Below are 11,457 nucleotides of genomic sequence, written 5' to 3' on the forward strand. Positions count from 1 at the left end.
AAGAAAGATATATTCAATTAAAGTACTGTTTGGTTTTTTTTCTCTTTTGTATTATTAAGTAATGAGTTGTTGCTTTTTGCTTTGTAACCGTTGATCTATTCTTTTAGCTTTCTGTTCTTTGTGGGTTTCCCTACTCTCGTTAATGACGCGTGGATAGTACGTTCTTGAAAGTTGTTGACCATTTTATGACACTTCAATTTTGTAGTGGAATGGAACCTTTCATGTTCTCTGTCGCAAATGGTATATTTATATGGTGTTGTCAATTCTTGATCAAAGATGACTTTGCCTTTCAGATTTCCAACACCGACAATTTGTTTTAGAAGTGTCAAAGTTAGCTCTCTTTTTTTTCTTTTGACCAGAATCTTTTGTAAATAAATTTAACCTTCATTCTAGCTTTTTCGATCAATAACGTATAGTTGAATTAGATTCCAAAAAGCGAGTGAGAATAAATGTGACATATTAAGACAAGATCGGATTATTTAATGGAATGTTTAAGCAAATCTTTCAGATCATCGGAAAGACAAAAAAGTCTATACGACAAACTTCTTTGAATTGAAATAACAGATACAGACATTATTCTTTTTAACTTATTCGTTAAGCGATTCATAAATGGATATAATTCCAAAAGCAGAATGGGAATAAATGCGACGTAAAAACGACAAGGTCAGACTATTTAGTGGAATATTTAAGCAAATCTATTAGATTATTAGGAAGATGAAAAGGTAAATAGGACAAATAAGTGAATTTCAAATAGAGATATGAATAACCTAATCTTCTATTTATGTGTTATTTATCTATTTTTATTTTTTAATGTCAAGATTAAACAACCAATAAGTTTTTGAAAATAAGTTATTTCATTTCCCATAAGGAAGTAACTATAACAAAGGATATTCGCTTCACAATACGAGTTACCCTAAGAAACAACCTAATTAATATATATTTTGATATTCCCATACTTTAGACAAGTAGGTGATGACAATCAAGTTACAAATACTTATATGACCTAACTACTATTAGTATACTGCAATTATTGCATTTATAATTTTTGAACAACTTCTATATCAACTTATACGTGTGTATATCTTTGGTAATTATGTTTAATCTTAAATCAAACAATATTACCATTTTCTCTATTTTAGATTGGCAAATCATAGAAAATTGCAATGAAATAAAATCTCACAAAATACAACAAACAAATTAGAAAATCATTCGTGGTTTCACAGTCTAAATTTGTTCATACTTACACATGCATGGCTTAATCTTCAGACAAGCATATGACTACTGGCAGGATCAACCAGGTAATGTTCCTCATTGACGTTGGCGTCGCATGCATGCATGGCCGACCCAAAGGGCACGTCCAAGTCCAAGACGAGCACGACTGTCATTCGTAAGGAGCATTCTTTGGACAGATATGAGCCAATTAAGACCTCATGCCCATTGCCTTTACCGAATCTAAAAGTCCGAGCATTCTGGTCATGGACCAAGACATTGCACGACAAAACAAGGATGACGTGAGACACAACTGCAGCTTTGGTTCACCCTGCATATGGAATACGAGCGACGAAAGGCAACCGATTGTACTTGATAATGCATGGGCATTAGGTATGCAACATAGGAAACCGACGCCAAACAAGCCTAATTATTTGTACTTGTGCCATGACTAAGATAGCATGCGCGCTAGGACGTCGATGCGCACGCAGGATCCAACCTAGCCACACAAGTTGAACACCACTCGCGTGGTTGTTCATCCTATTTCTGGCACTACACAGAAGACTCCAAACAAAGGAAAAGGATTGCATGTTGGGCCAATTTAGAAGATATGTCGTGTGTCTTATGTCGTAAGGATATTGACCGTTTCTTGTTTAAGTGTGACTATGCAAAAGAAGTATGGTCAAAGTTGCTGAAATGGCAAGGTATCAATAGAAGTGTGAGTGACTGGCAGACTGAAGTTACATGGGCAATTGGTCATGCAAAAGGGAAAACTGCCAATCAGGAAATCTATAGAATGACCCTGGCTGGAGGAGTGTATCACGTTTGGCAAGAAAGAAATGCAAGATTCTTCAAGACACGACAGAGGACTGCTGATCAAGTGACAAAACAAGTGATATGGAAGAAACATCAGAGAGCATGTTGACGAAGTAGGCTAGATAGACATATGGAACTACTTAATTTCTATCCTTAAAAGATATTTGAGGAGTAATTACAGTTTTGGATTGTTGCCCCAAAATGTCCAAACTGCATTTTTTCCAGAGCTGTACATAATTTCGAGTGGTAATATAAAATAATTAGTTACCAAAAAAAATTAAATTATAAAACTAAGTAAAGTGATATTAAGATGATCGTTGATTTCCTAACAATTAATAATTAGCTTTTCAAAAAGTTTTGTAAGATATACACTTTTGGAGGAAAAAAAAAACTTGTTAGATTGAATTACCCTTAAGAAGATGCATCTTTTATGAACATTTACTTGTCAAAACATATTTATTTTATTATTTTCAAATACTTTTGTTTTTCAATTTTTTTAAAATTCAGTCTTTCTATTACGTACACAAAGAAACCCTGTGTCTAAGTAACAAAACTGTCTCTATCACATTTTTGTTGTGACAAACTTTTCAACAGAATTATTGTATCCTTTTCTAATATTGGAACTAAAAATTTGGCAATAAGTCATTAAAGCTTCTTTTTCTTTTCGTTTTATGAAAAAAACTTCTCACTTTATTACGGATAGCTCAGAGACGTGTAGTATAAGGAAAAAGGGGAATAAGTTGAAAGCGCGTATATAAGAAACTAGGGTTACCGGCTACGAATGGAACCGGTAAATTAAAATTTCCGTATAGACCGTACGATAAGACCAGCACCATAAAGTAATGGGTCTTTGGCTTTGGTGATTAGATTCAGGTACCCGGTCTTAATCACCTGTGCTCAACCTCACGTGGCTCACCTTATTCCTTGCTCCCTTATTGGTTCACAGTCTTAGTCAACTTCAATGAAAGTTACCTGAATTTTTTATCCCCGAAAAGCTACCTGAATGATATTTTATAGTACTAGTACTAGTATTAAAAAGGAATCAAAACAAAGACGGTAAAGTAAAGACAAGTATAGAGAGAATTGATATATTATTCGAATTCAAACTGATGTACATAATGAACTAAAATCTCTTCTATTTATAGAAGAAAGGAAGTTGTTGTGTAAGCTGCTACTATACCAGATATGGATAATCTTCTACTGAGAGTAATGTTTATCCATAACAGAGTACTGAAAGGATAAGCTCATTGTACCAGGTATGGATAGTCTTCTACCGGAGGTAATATTTATCCATAACGGATTATCGAAGGGATAAGCTTATTATAACCGGTATGAATAATCTTCTACCCGGGATAATATTTATCCATAACCGGGTACCGAAGTGATAAGCTTCTTCAGGAGGCTTATTTCCAATAGACTACTAAATAGATAAACATATTTACGGCGGAGTCTCATATGGATAAGCTTCTTCAGGAAGCTTATTTATAACGGGGTACTAAATGAACATCCATTATATAATATATTCATAACACTCCCCCTTGGATGTTCATTAAAAGATAATGTGTCTCATTAAAACCTTACTAGAAAAAACCCCGTTGGAAAAAATCTAGTGAAGGAAAAAGAGTACACCTATTTAGTAATACGCATTGCTGACTGCCTCATTAAAAACCTTATAAGGAAAACTCTGTGGGAAAAACCTTAGTAAGGGAAAAAGAGTATAGCGCGTATTTTACTCCCCATAAAGAAAACCTTTTTTCAAATATTTGAGTCTCTGCATTCCAATCTTGTATACCATATTCTCAAAAGTTGAAGTTGGTAAAGACAATCTGCTGGATTGTCATTTGAACTAATTTGATGCACATCAATGTCAAAATTTTCCTGAAGATCATGTGTGTAGAATAATTCTGGTGAAATGTTCTTCGTTCTATCTCCTTTTATAAATTCTCCCTTTAATTGGGTTATGCATGCAATATTGTCTCTGTATAATATGGTGGGTCTTTTATCACATTCCAACCCACATGTTTCTCGAATGAATCACTGATCTCAATCTATGCGCTCCCTGCTTGCCGGTTTGAGATCGGGCTTTATGAGGATCGGATAAATAACCTGGATTTGCATAACCAATACGATATGCAGCATTTTTGTTAGCATTAGCAAGATAAATAAGTGTATCATCTACATCGAGATAGAGTATTTCAGGACCAAGGAGTTCCTCATCTTCTTCTAGAGGTTGGAACAGATCCTTATTCACTTCAAGTGATTGAATATCCATTGGTGTACTTAATGGGTACACTTTGTCCATGTAAAAACATTTTTAAGACTCTTTTGGAGCTCTTCTGGAGTTCCAATAAGATTTATGCCATCAACATAAATAATAAGTATAACAAATTTTGATGACATTTTCTTTATAAAAATATATGTACAAATAATATCATTTATCTAACCTTCTTTCAGCAAATTTTCGTTGAGCCGATTATACCACATGCGCCTAGATTGCTTTAAACTGTACAAAGATCTTTGCAATTTGATCGAGTTCATTTTTCGAGACTTTGAATTATATGCTTCGGGCATTTTAAATCCTTCAGGGATCTTCATATAGACTTAATCAAATGAGTCATATATGTTATGTCTTGCATTTAAATGGCATGACATCTCAAAGTGCCTGGACTACAGGTCTGATCCTCACAATCTTTTACAATATTGTGCACTATATTGTATCAAATATATCGTCGACGATCATTTTGTATCGGTTCCTAAGCAGTATAACTTGTTGAGATCTCATAACTTTCTTTATTTTCAGGTACCTGAACTTATATCCCCAATCATCTTTGGGAAACATATCTTTGTGTATGATGGTAGAGAAATTAATCATATACCACGCAACAAAAGATAATAAAAGTATTTGGTTTCTGATCCTAAACCAATTGTGAAGGGAGGACTTATCATATATTGTTCGTCTGATGCATACAAATGCTGCTATATGCAATTTAGTAAATCTTAGACCAACACATGAAGCTTTATTCTCATAAGCAATGGTTTAGCCATTAATAGGAGGTATTCAATACTAAACCAGCTTGGATATAAACCAGCATTATCAAGATGAACTGTTTTAATTTCATAATCTGAAAGTTATGCTCATAATTGAGAAAAAGCAATCTTAAATGCCAAACTGCAGGTTGACAATAAACATACATATAGTCATCTTATATATGCATTTATAGGTGATTCACATGATATGTGAATAAGCCCATATTCACCTTTTATATATTCCAGAATTCAGGGGTCTTAGTCCTAACTTTAGCCGGTGTAATATTATGAGAACAAGCAACACAAGAGAATTCTTGAAGAATCTTCTGGTTCTTCAGTATATGCTTATCAGAATTCTCAAATAGCTCATTTAAAAATGAAAAATGAAAACTTCAAGTTTATCATGGCATGTGCTATCTCTTAGTAAACTTCTAGTTTACTATGGAATAAACTGTTGCATTAGTAAACTTCTGATTTACTATGATACATGATGTAGTACAAATTGAAGAATAAAGCGGATAACTTCTCACATACATATTATTTTACCCCCTATGATTGTAGAAATATAAAGATTTTCGATCATTCAATCATTTGTAGTATCAATATGATAGCCACTTGTATTAGTAAACTTCAGGTTTACTACAACATATGTTTTGACCATAATCATATAATATGAATGACATTTTTATATAAACTCTTCAAGAGCCTTCATTTATTATCCACAATCTAATATTTATTGGATACTACTGGTGTCATGTGTGTTCTAGGCAAATAGTTAGCTCTTCAGGAGTTGTTGATACATTTTGTACTATCAAATATTGCTCAAACACTTCTGGTATCATGAGAGAAAATCACAATCAAATAAACAATATAAAACAATTGTTTAAGCAAAAGAAAACTCCTCTTCATAATATTTTTCTACTTCGGGAGGCAATTTCAATTGTGTTATTTCTTCAGGAGCAAATTTAAAATACGAAATATATATTCACTCAATTATATTACCTCTTCTGGAGGTGAATTGTAATATATTTACATCAGGATCGCATTCATATTTACCAGATTTATTAATATTGTCACATTCACTTCAGGAAATTGATTAATATTATCAAAAGTTCTCATCCTTCAGGAAATCGAACATAATTATTTGAATGTGCATTAATCACATCAAATTGTGATGATTCAACCTCTTTTAAAATATTCATTACTTCAGAAGCAAATCGAGGCGTGCATTTAATATAGAGAATATTTATGTAGCTTATCTTCAATTGTAACCATAGAAAACCTAAATTATCACTTCTGGTGATCATAGGCATATACCACTTTTGGTGGTTAACAAAATATAATTACAATGAGATATACGAAATATAACCACTTCTGGTGGTTATATATTTCTTGCAAACTCTGCTAGAGTTTAAGTTGATCTAATAATGTTATCCATATTCTTCAAAATGACATAAATAAGATATATTATAGTAAACATTATTATCAAAGCATAATTTTTATTTATGTACAACAATTACATAACCATACTATCTATTACAAACAACAAAAATTAAAATATTTATATTTCTACAGATTTACCACCGATTACATGACTTGTTTCTCCTTCTGGGAGTGCAAAGTAATCATCTACATCCAAATGCATGAAGTCTAAATTATCTTCAGAAATAAAATTTGCTTCAGCATTTTTCTGTCTTCTTCAGGGAGGCTTGATAAAGTTCAACCAGGTGCTTTGGCGTATGGCAGGTACGTGACTAGTGCCCTTTTCCTCCACATCTATAGCATGCATTTTCTGCATTTGGTGCTTGCACCGCTTCATGTATTTGTTCCTTCCTTTACCACTGCTAGTGGCGAGGAGGGTTCTTTGGTGCATTATTATTACTATGATTAGAGTTTCTTCCTCGACCACGGCCATGACCATGACTGGGGCCACGACCTCTTCCACGTCTAACTTGGTGGAAGTTCATCTCATTCACTTCGGGGAATGGACAAGAACCAGTAGGTCGACTTTCATGGTTTTTCATTAATAATCCATTATGTTGCTCGGCTATAAGAAGATGTGAGATAAGTTCAGAATACTTTTTAAATCTCATCTCTCGATATTGCTGTTGCAGGAGCATATTCGAGGCATGAAAAGTGGTAAAAGTTTTCTCCAACATATCATGATCAGTAATATTATCACCACATAATTTCAATTGAGAAATAATTCTGAACATAGCAGAATTATACTCACTGATAGATTTAAAATCTTGTATCCTTAGATGAGTTCAATCATATTGTGCCTGTGGAAGAACGACCATCTTCAGGTGGTCATATCTATCTTTCAAATTATTTCACAATATGACTGGATTTTTAATAGTGAGATATTCCATTTTCAGGCCCTCATCAAGATGATGGCATATGAATATCATTGTTTTGGCACGGTCTTGGTTTGATGCCTGATTTTTATCCTTGATGGTGTCTGCCAGACCCACCGCATCAAGATAAATTTCAGCACCAAGCACCCAAGACATGTAGTTTTTGCCCGATATATCCAGGGCTACAAATTCAAGTTTAGAAAGATTAGACATTATATAGAAAAAGAAAGTTCGTACCTCAGATACTTTCAAAGTATTTGCTCGAGATGGAAGAGTCTCGTGCTGATAATATGTTATAAAATAAATACTGTAAAGTAAATACAAGTATAGAGAGAAATTGATATATTATTCGAATTCAAACTGATGTACATAATGAACTGAAATCTCTTCTATTTATAGAAGAAATGAAGCTGCTGTGTAAGTTGCTACTATACCAGATATGGATAATATTCTACTGGGAGTGATGTTTATCCATAATGGAGTACTGAAAGGATAAGTTGATTGTATCCGGTATGGATAATCTTCTACCGGGGGTAATGTTTATCCATAACGGAGTATCGAAAGGATAAACTTATTATACCCGGTATGAATAATCATTTACCAGGGGTAATATTTATCCATAATCGGGTACTGAAGTGATAAGCTTCTTCAGGAGGCTTATTTTCAATAGACTACTAAATAGATAAACATATTTACGGCGGAGTCCCATATGAATAAGCTTCTTCAGGATGCTTATTTACAACGAGGTATTAAATGAACATCCATAATATAATATATTCATAACTGTCACACCTCCTTTTTACACACCTCGAGGGGGATATAAGGGAGTTTTTTTTAATTAAAGTGACATTATTCGAAATGGGATTATTTATTTAATTTCTTTAGAGTCGCCACTTGGAATATTTTAATTGGTGTCCCAAGTAACCGGTTTATTTTAAATCCCAAATCGAGGAAATTTTGATTTTTCTTTTGAAGTCTGCAAACTAGAAATTCTAAGTAAGGAATTCTGCTAACCCGGGAGAAGGTGATAGACATTCCCGGGATCTGTGGTTCTAGCACGGCCGCTTAAACTATTACAATTGGCCTATTATACGATTTATTACATGTGTTTAGCCTATGGTGCATTTTTAACTTATTAACTGCTTTTAACTATTTGAAATGCTTTTAGGAAGATTCAACGTCATTTAAAACATGCTTTGAACCCCACCACATGTAATGCACCCGCGGTTCTCGACACTTTCTATTTAACATTGTTAAGAAAAAAAATTGGGTCACATGAAATGCACACCCGAATTTAATAAAGGAAAATCAATTTAAATGGCATGCCTAAGCAACTACGAAATTTTAAATTAATAACAAGGTTTGCGAGATCCATGAAAAATTCAATTGATGGCACACCCCGATTTTTAAAGAGTTAGTAATAATTACATGAGGGTCATGGGTTACTTAATGAAAATGACACACCTCAAATTGTCTATAAAAGCTAGCTAACTTTGTGAGGGTCATGAGCTTAGGGGTTTTATTTGTCATGGCACGCCTCAAATTATTCCAAAGGATTGCACTCTAACTTAAAGCAAACTACGGATGTTCATAATTTGATTTCTCTAAGAAATGTCCCCTTCCGACCACTTTCCAATTACACTAAAACTGGGCATCCTTTTAGCATAATTCTGCTGTTTTGTTGGCTATACCACTTGCTAAATGACCAAAACTTAATAACCCAACCAAATATCAAATTCCAGACAATCAAACTTAAACTATTCAAATAACCAAAGCCTTCAACAAATAAACATTTAAATCCATAAAAAACTAAAGTATTAAGCAACTAAAGATCTGGACTGTAGCAAATACTAAAAAAGTTGAGAAAAATTGAAATTGGCAAATTACAGACTTATCTATTTGCTAAATGAAGAATCATCAGTGATGTTCAAATTTAATTTCAATACTCATCTCTCATAACTAGAACAATGAGCCATATACTTATGTAATAACCACGCTAATTAATTGTGACCTATAACTAAACACAACAAACTAAAACACTAAAAAAGTTTATTCATCATCCACAAATCATATGTCAACTGAATTCAATACTCAATTTGTAGTCCATGTATGCCTTGCTGCTTCAGAAATTACGTATAAAAGGAATTGTTTCAATAAGGAATCCTTTAATCAATTTTTCAATAACCCACCAACAGAAACGCTCACAAAGAAATATTCATTCAAGTCATGACATTTCACACTAAACCAAGATCTGGAAAAAATACATAAGAGAACATACCTAAACAACAAATCAACGAAAAATCTGAACGGAAGAGAAAACTTCAGCAGTACCAAATCGGAGGAAGAAAAATTCGACCCAGGCGAATCAATCCGAAATCAGCAGCCAAACAAACACGACTTCGATTTTAAATTGTTCGAATCCAAACTACGAAGCAATCTACCAAAAATCTACTGTTCTTCCATTTTTTTTGATTCGTGAGTTTAAGATCTCCATTCGAGTTTTCCAACTCTGTTTCAGCTGTGCACATCCAAAAAGTGAGTGAGGGAGTGACGCATTTCGCTGACTTCCATGGAGATGGGAGGTTTATCCACTCATGGCTGATGCCATTATTGAAAAAGAAACAGAGAGAGAGGTGATGAGAAGAGATCGACGGCTGAGCTCTTAGGAGTGAGGGAGATGGAGTAGCTGCTAATGAATTTTTTATACGTTTTTGGGGGGTGTTCTCTAGGATTTTTCTCCAGTGAAGAAGGAAGAAAAGGGGTCCCTTTTAGAGCTGCGCCATTTCCTGTATTTGCTAAGGGTAAGGGATCTAATGATCTGATCTTTAGGTTATTAGAAAGGGGGTTTTAAGTAGAGGGGATTTGGGCCGGATCATTTTAATTTTTGGGCCTGGGTTGGACAGATTTTGGTGCCATTTATTTGGGCAGGGGAATTAATTGTGAGGGGAGGAAATCTTTGGGCTGAATTAAAGATGGCCCAATTCCGAAAATGAAATCCCTTCTTCAATTTTCTTTTATTTCTAATTTCCTTTACTTTTCATTTTTTTTCTTCTCTTTTTTTTAATTAAAAATCCTAAATTATCTAAAAATGTGAAATTGAACTAATTAACTAATTATAAAAATTGTAAACATTACTTAATTCTAAATTAAAAGAGGAAAATCGATAAACTAAAATTAAAAGACAAAAAAATGTAAAAATGAGCTATTTTTTGTGATTTTCAAATTTTTATAAAGCAAATGGTTACTAATTAATTTCAAAAATATAAAAACAAATCCTAAATGTAATGCATGATATTTTGGTATTTTTTTATGATTTAAATAAAACTTAACCATGAACAAAATGCAAACAATTAAATAAAAATCCTACAAAATCCTATAAAATGGCAAATAATTGGAAAAAATCTATTTTCTTTGATTTTATAGGAGCAATTCATATAGGGCAAAAATTACATGCTCACAGCTGCCCCTCTTTGCTCGGAAACACGAAGGGTTTCCGGGAAAAGATAAAATGCGCAATTATGAGGGATTTTTGCCCGTTTGAAACTCCATGAGAAGCATTTTTTGAAAAGAGCCTGACCGAACCTTGCTTCAGAGGTTGCCTACATATCCTTAGCTATAAATGAATCAGGTCAATGTAGTTCTAGAAATTTTGGTAGCTGGGACTACCTGGAAGCTGTGATTTCACTGTTGTCGCTGCTGCGATTGCTTGCTGAACTCCTTATTACACCAAAATGAAAAATAAAAACTAACTAGCTAAGTGTATCAACTACGAGTTACAAGACTCCTATATATAAATCTCTTGAGGCTTAATCTTGAGTCTTGGCTGGTTCTTGTTGTAGACTGCGATCTGAATCTTGATGCTCATCAGTTGTAACCACTGGTTCACTCTTCAGCTTTGGATCAAGGCGGGACACGCGAAGCCTGTGACTTCAATCATATCTTGAGCAGTCCGCATCCTTCTCCACTTCAGCACTTTGAGTTCATTTCTTTTTGCTCTTTTTCTTCTTTTCTTTATTCTGGATTGAGACTCATTCTTTTGATCGTCTCG

General features: G+C 33.7%; 1 long non-coding RNA gene across 1 annotated transcript; it reads right to left on the reverse strand.

Moving 5' to 3' along the window:
* Positions 1 to 6,501: 6,501 nt before the first annotated feature.
* Positions 6,502 to 10,214, reverse strand: LOC138888252 (uncharacterized). The gene is made up of 2 exons (XR_011405972.1): positions 9,688 to 10,214; positions 6,502 to 7,591 (listed from the first exon to the last, which is right to left on the reverse strand). It is a non-coding gene; the product is annotated as an uncharacterized lncRNA (long non-coding RNA).
* Positions 10,215 to 11,457: the final 1,243 nt, after the last annotated feature.

This window comes from Nicotiana sylvestris, chromosome 1 (assembly GCF_000393655.2).
Source record: "Nicotiana sylvestris chromosome 1, ASM39365v2, whole genome shotgun sequence".
NCBI classification, from domain to species: domain Eukaryota; kingdom Viridiplantae; phylum Streptophyta; class Magnoliopsida; order Solanales; family Solanaceae; genus Nicotiana; species Nicotiana sylvestris.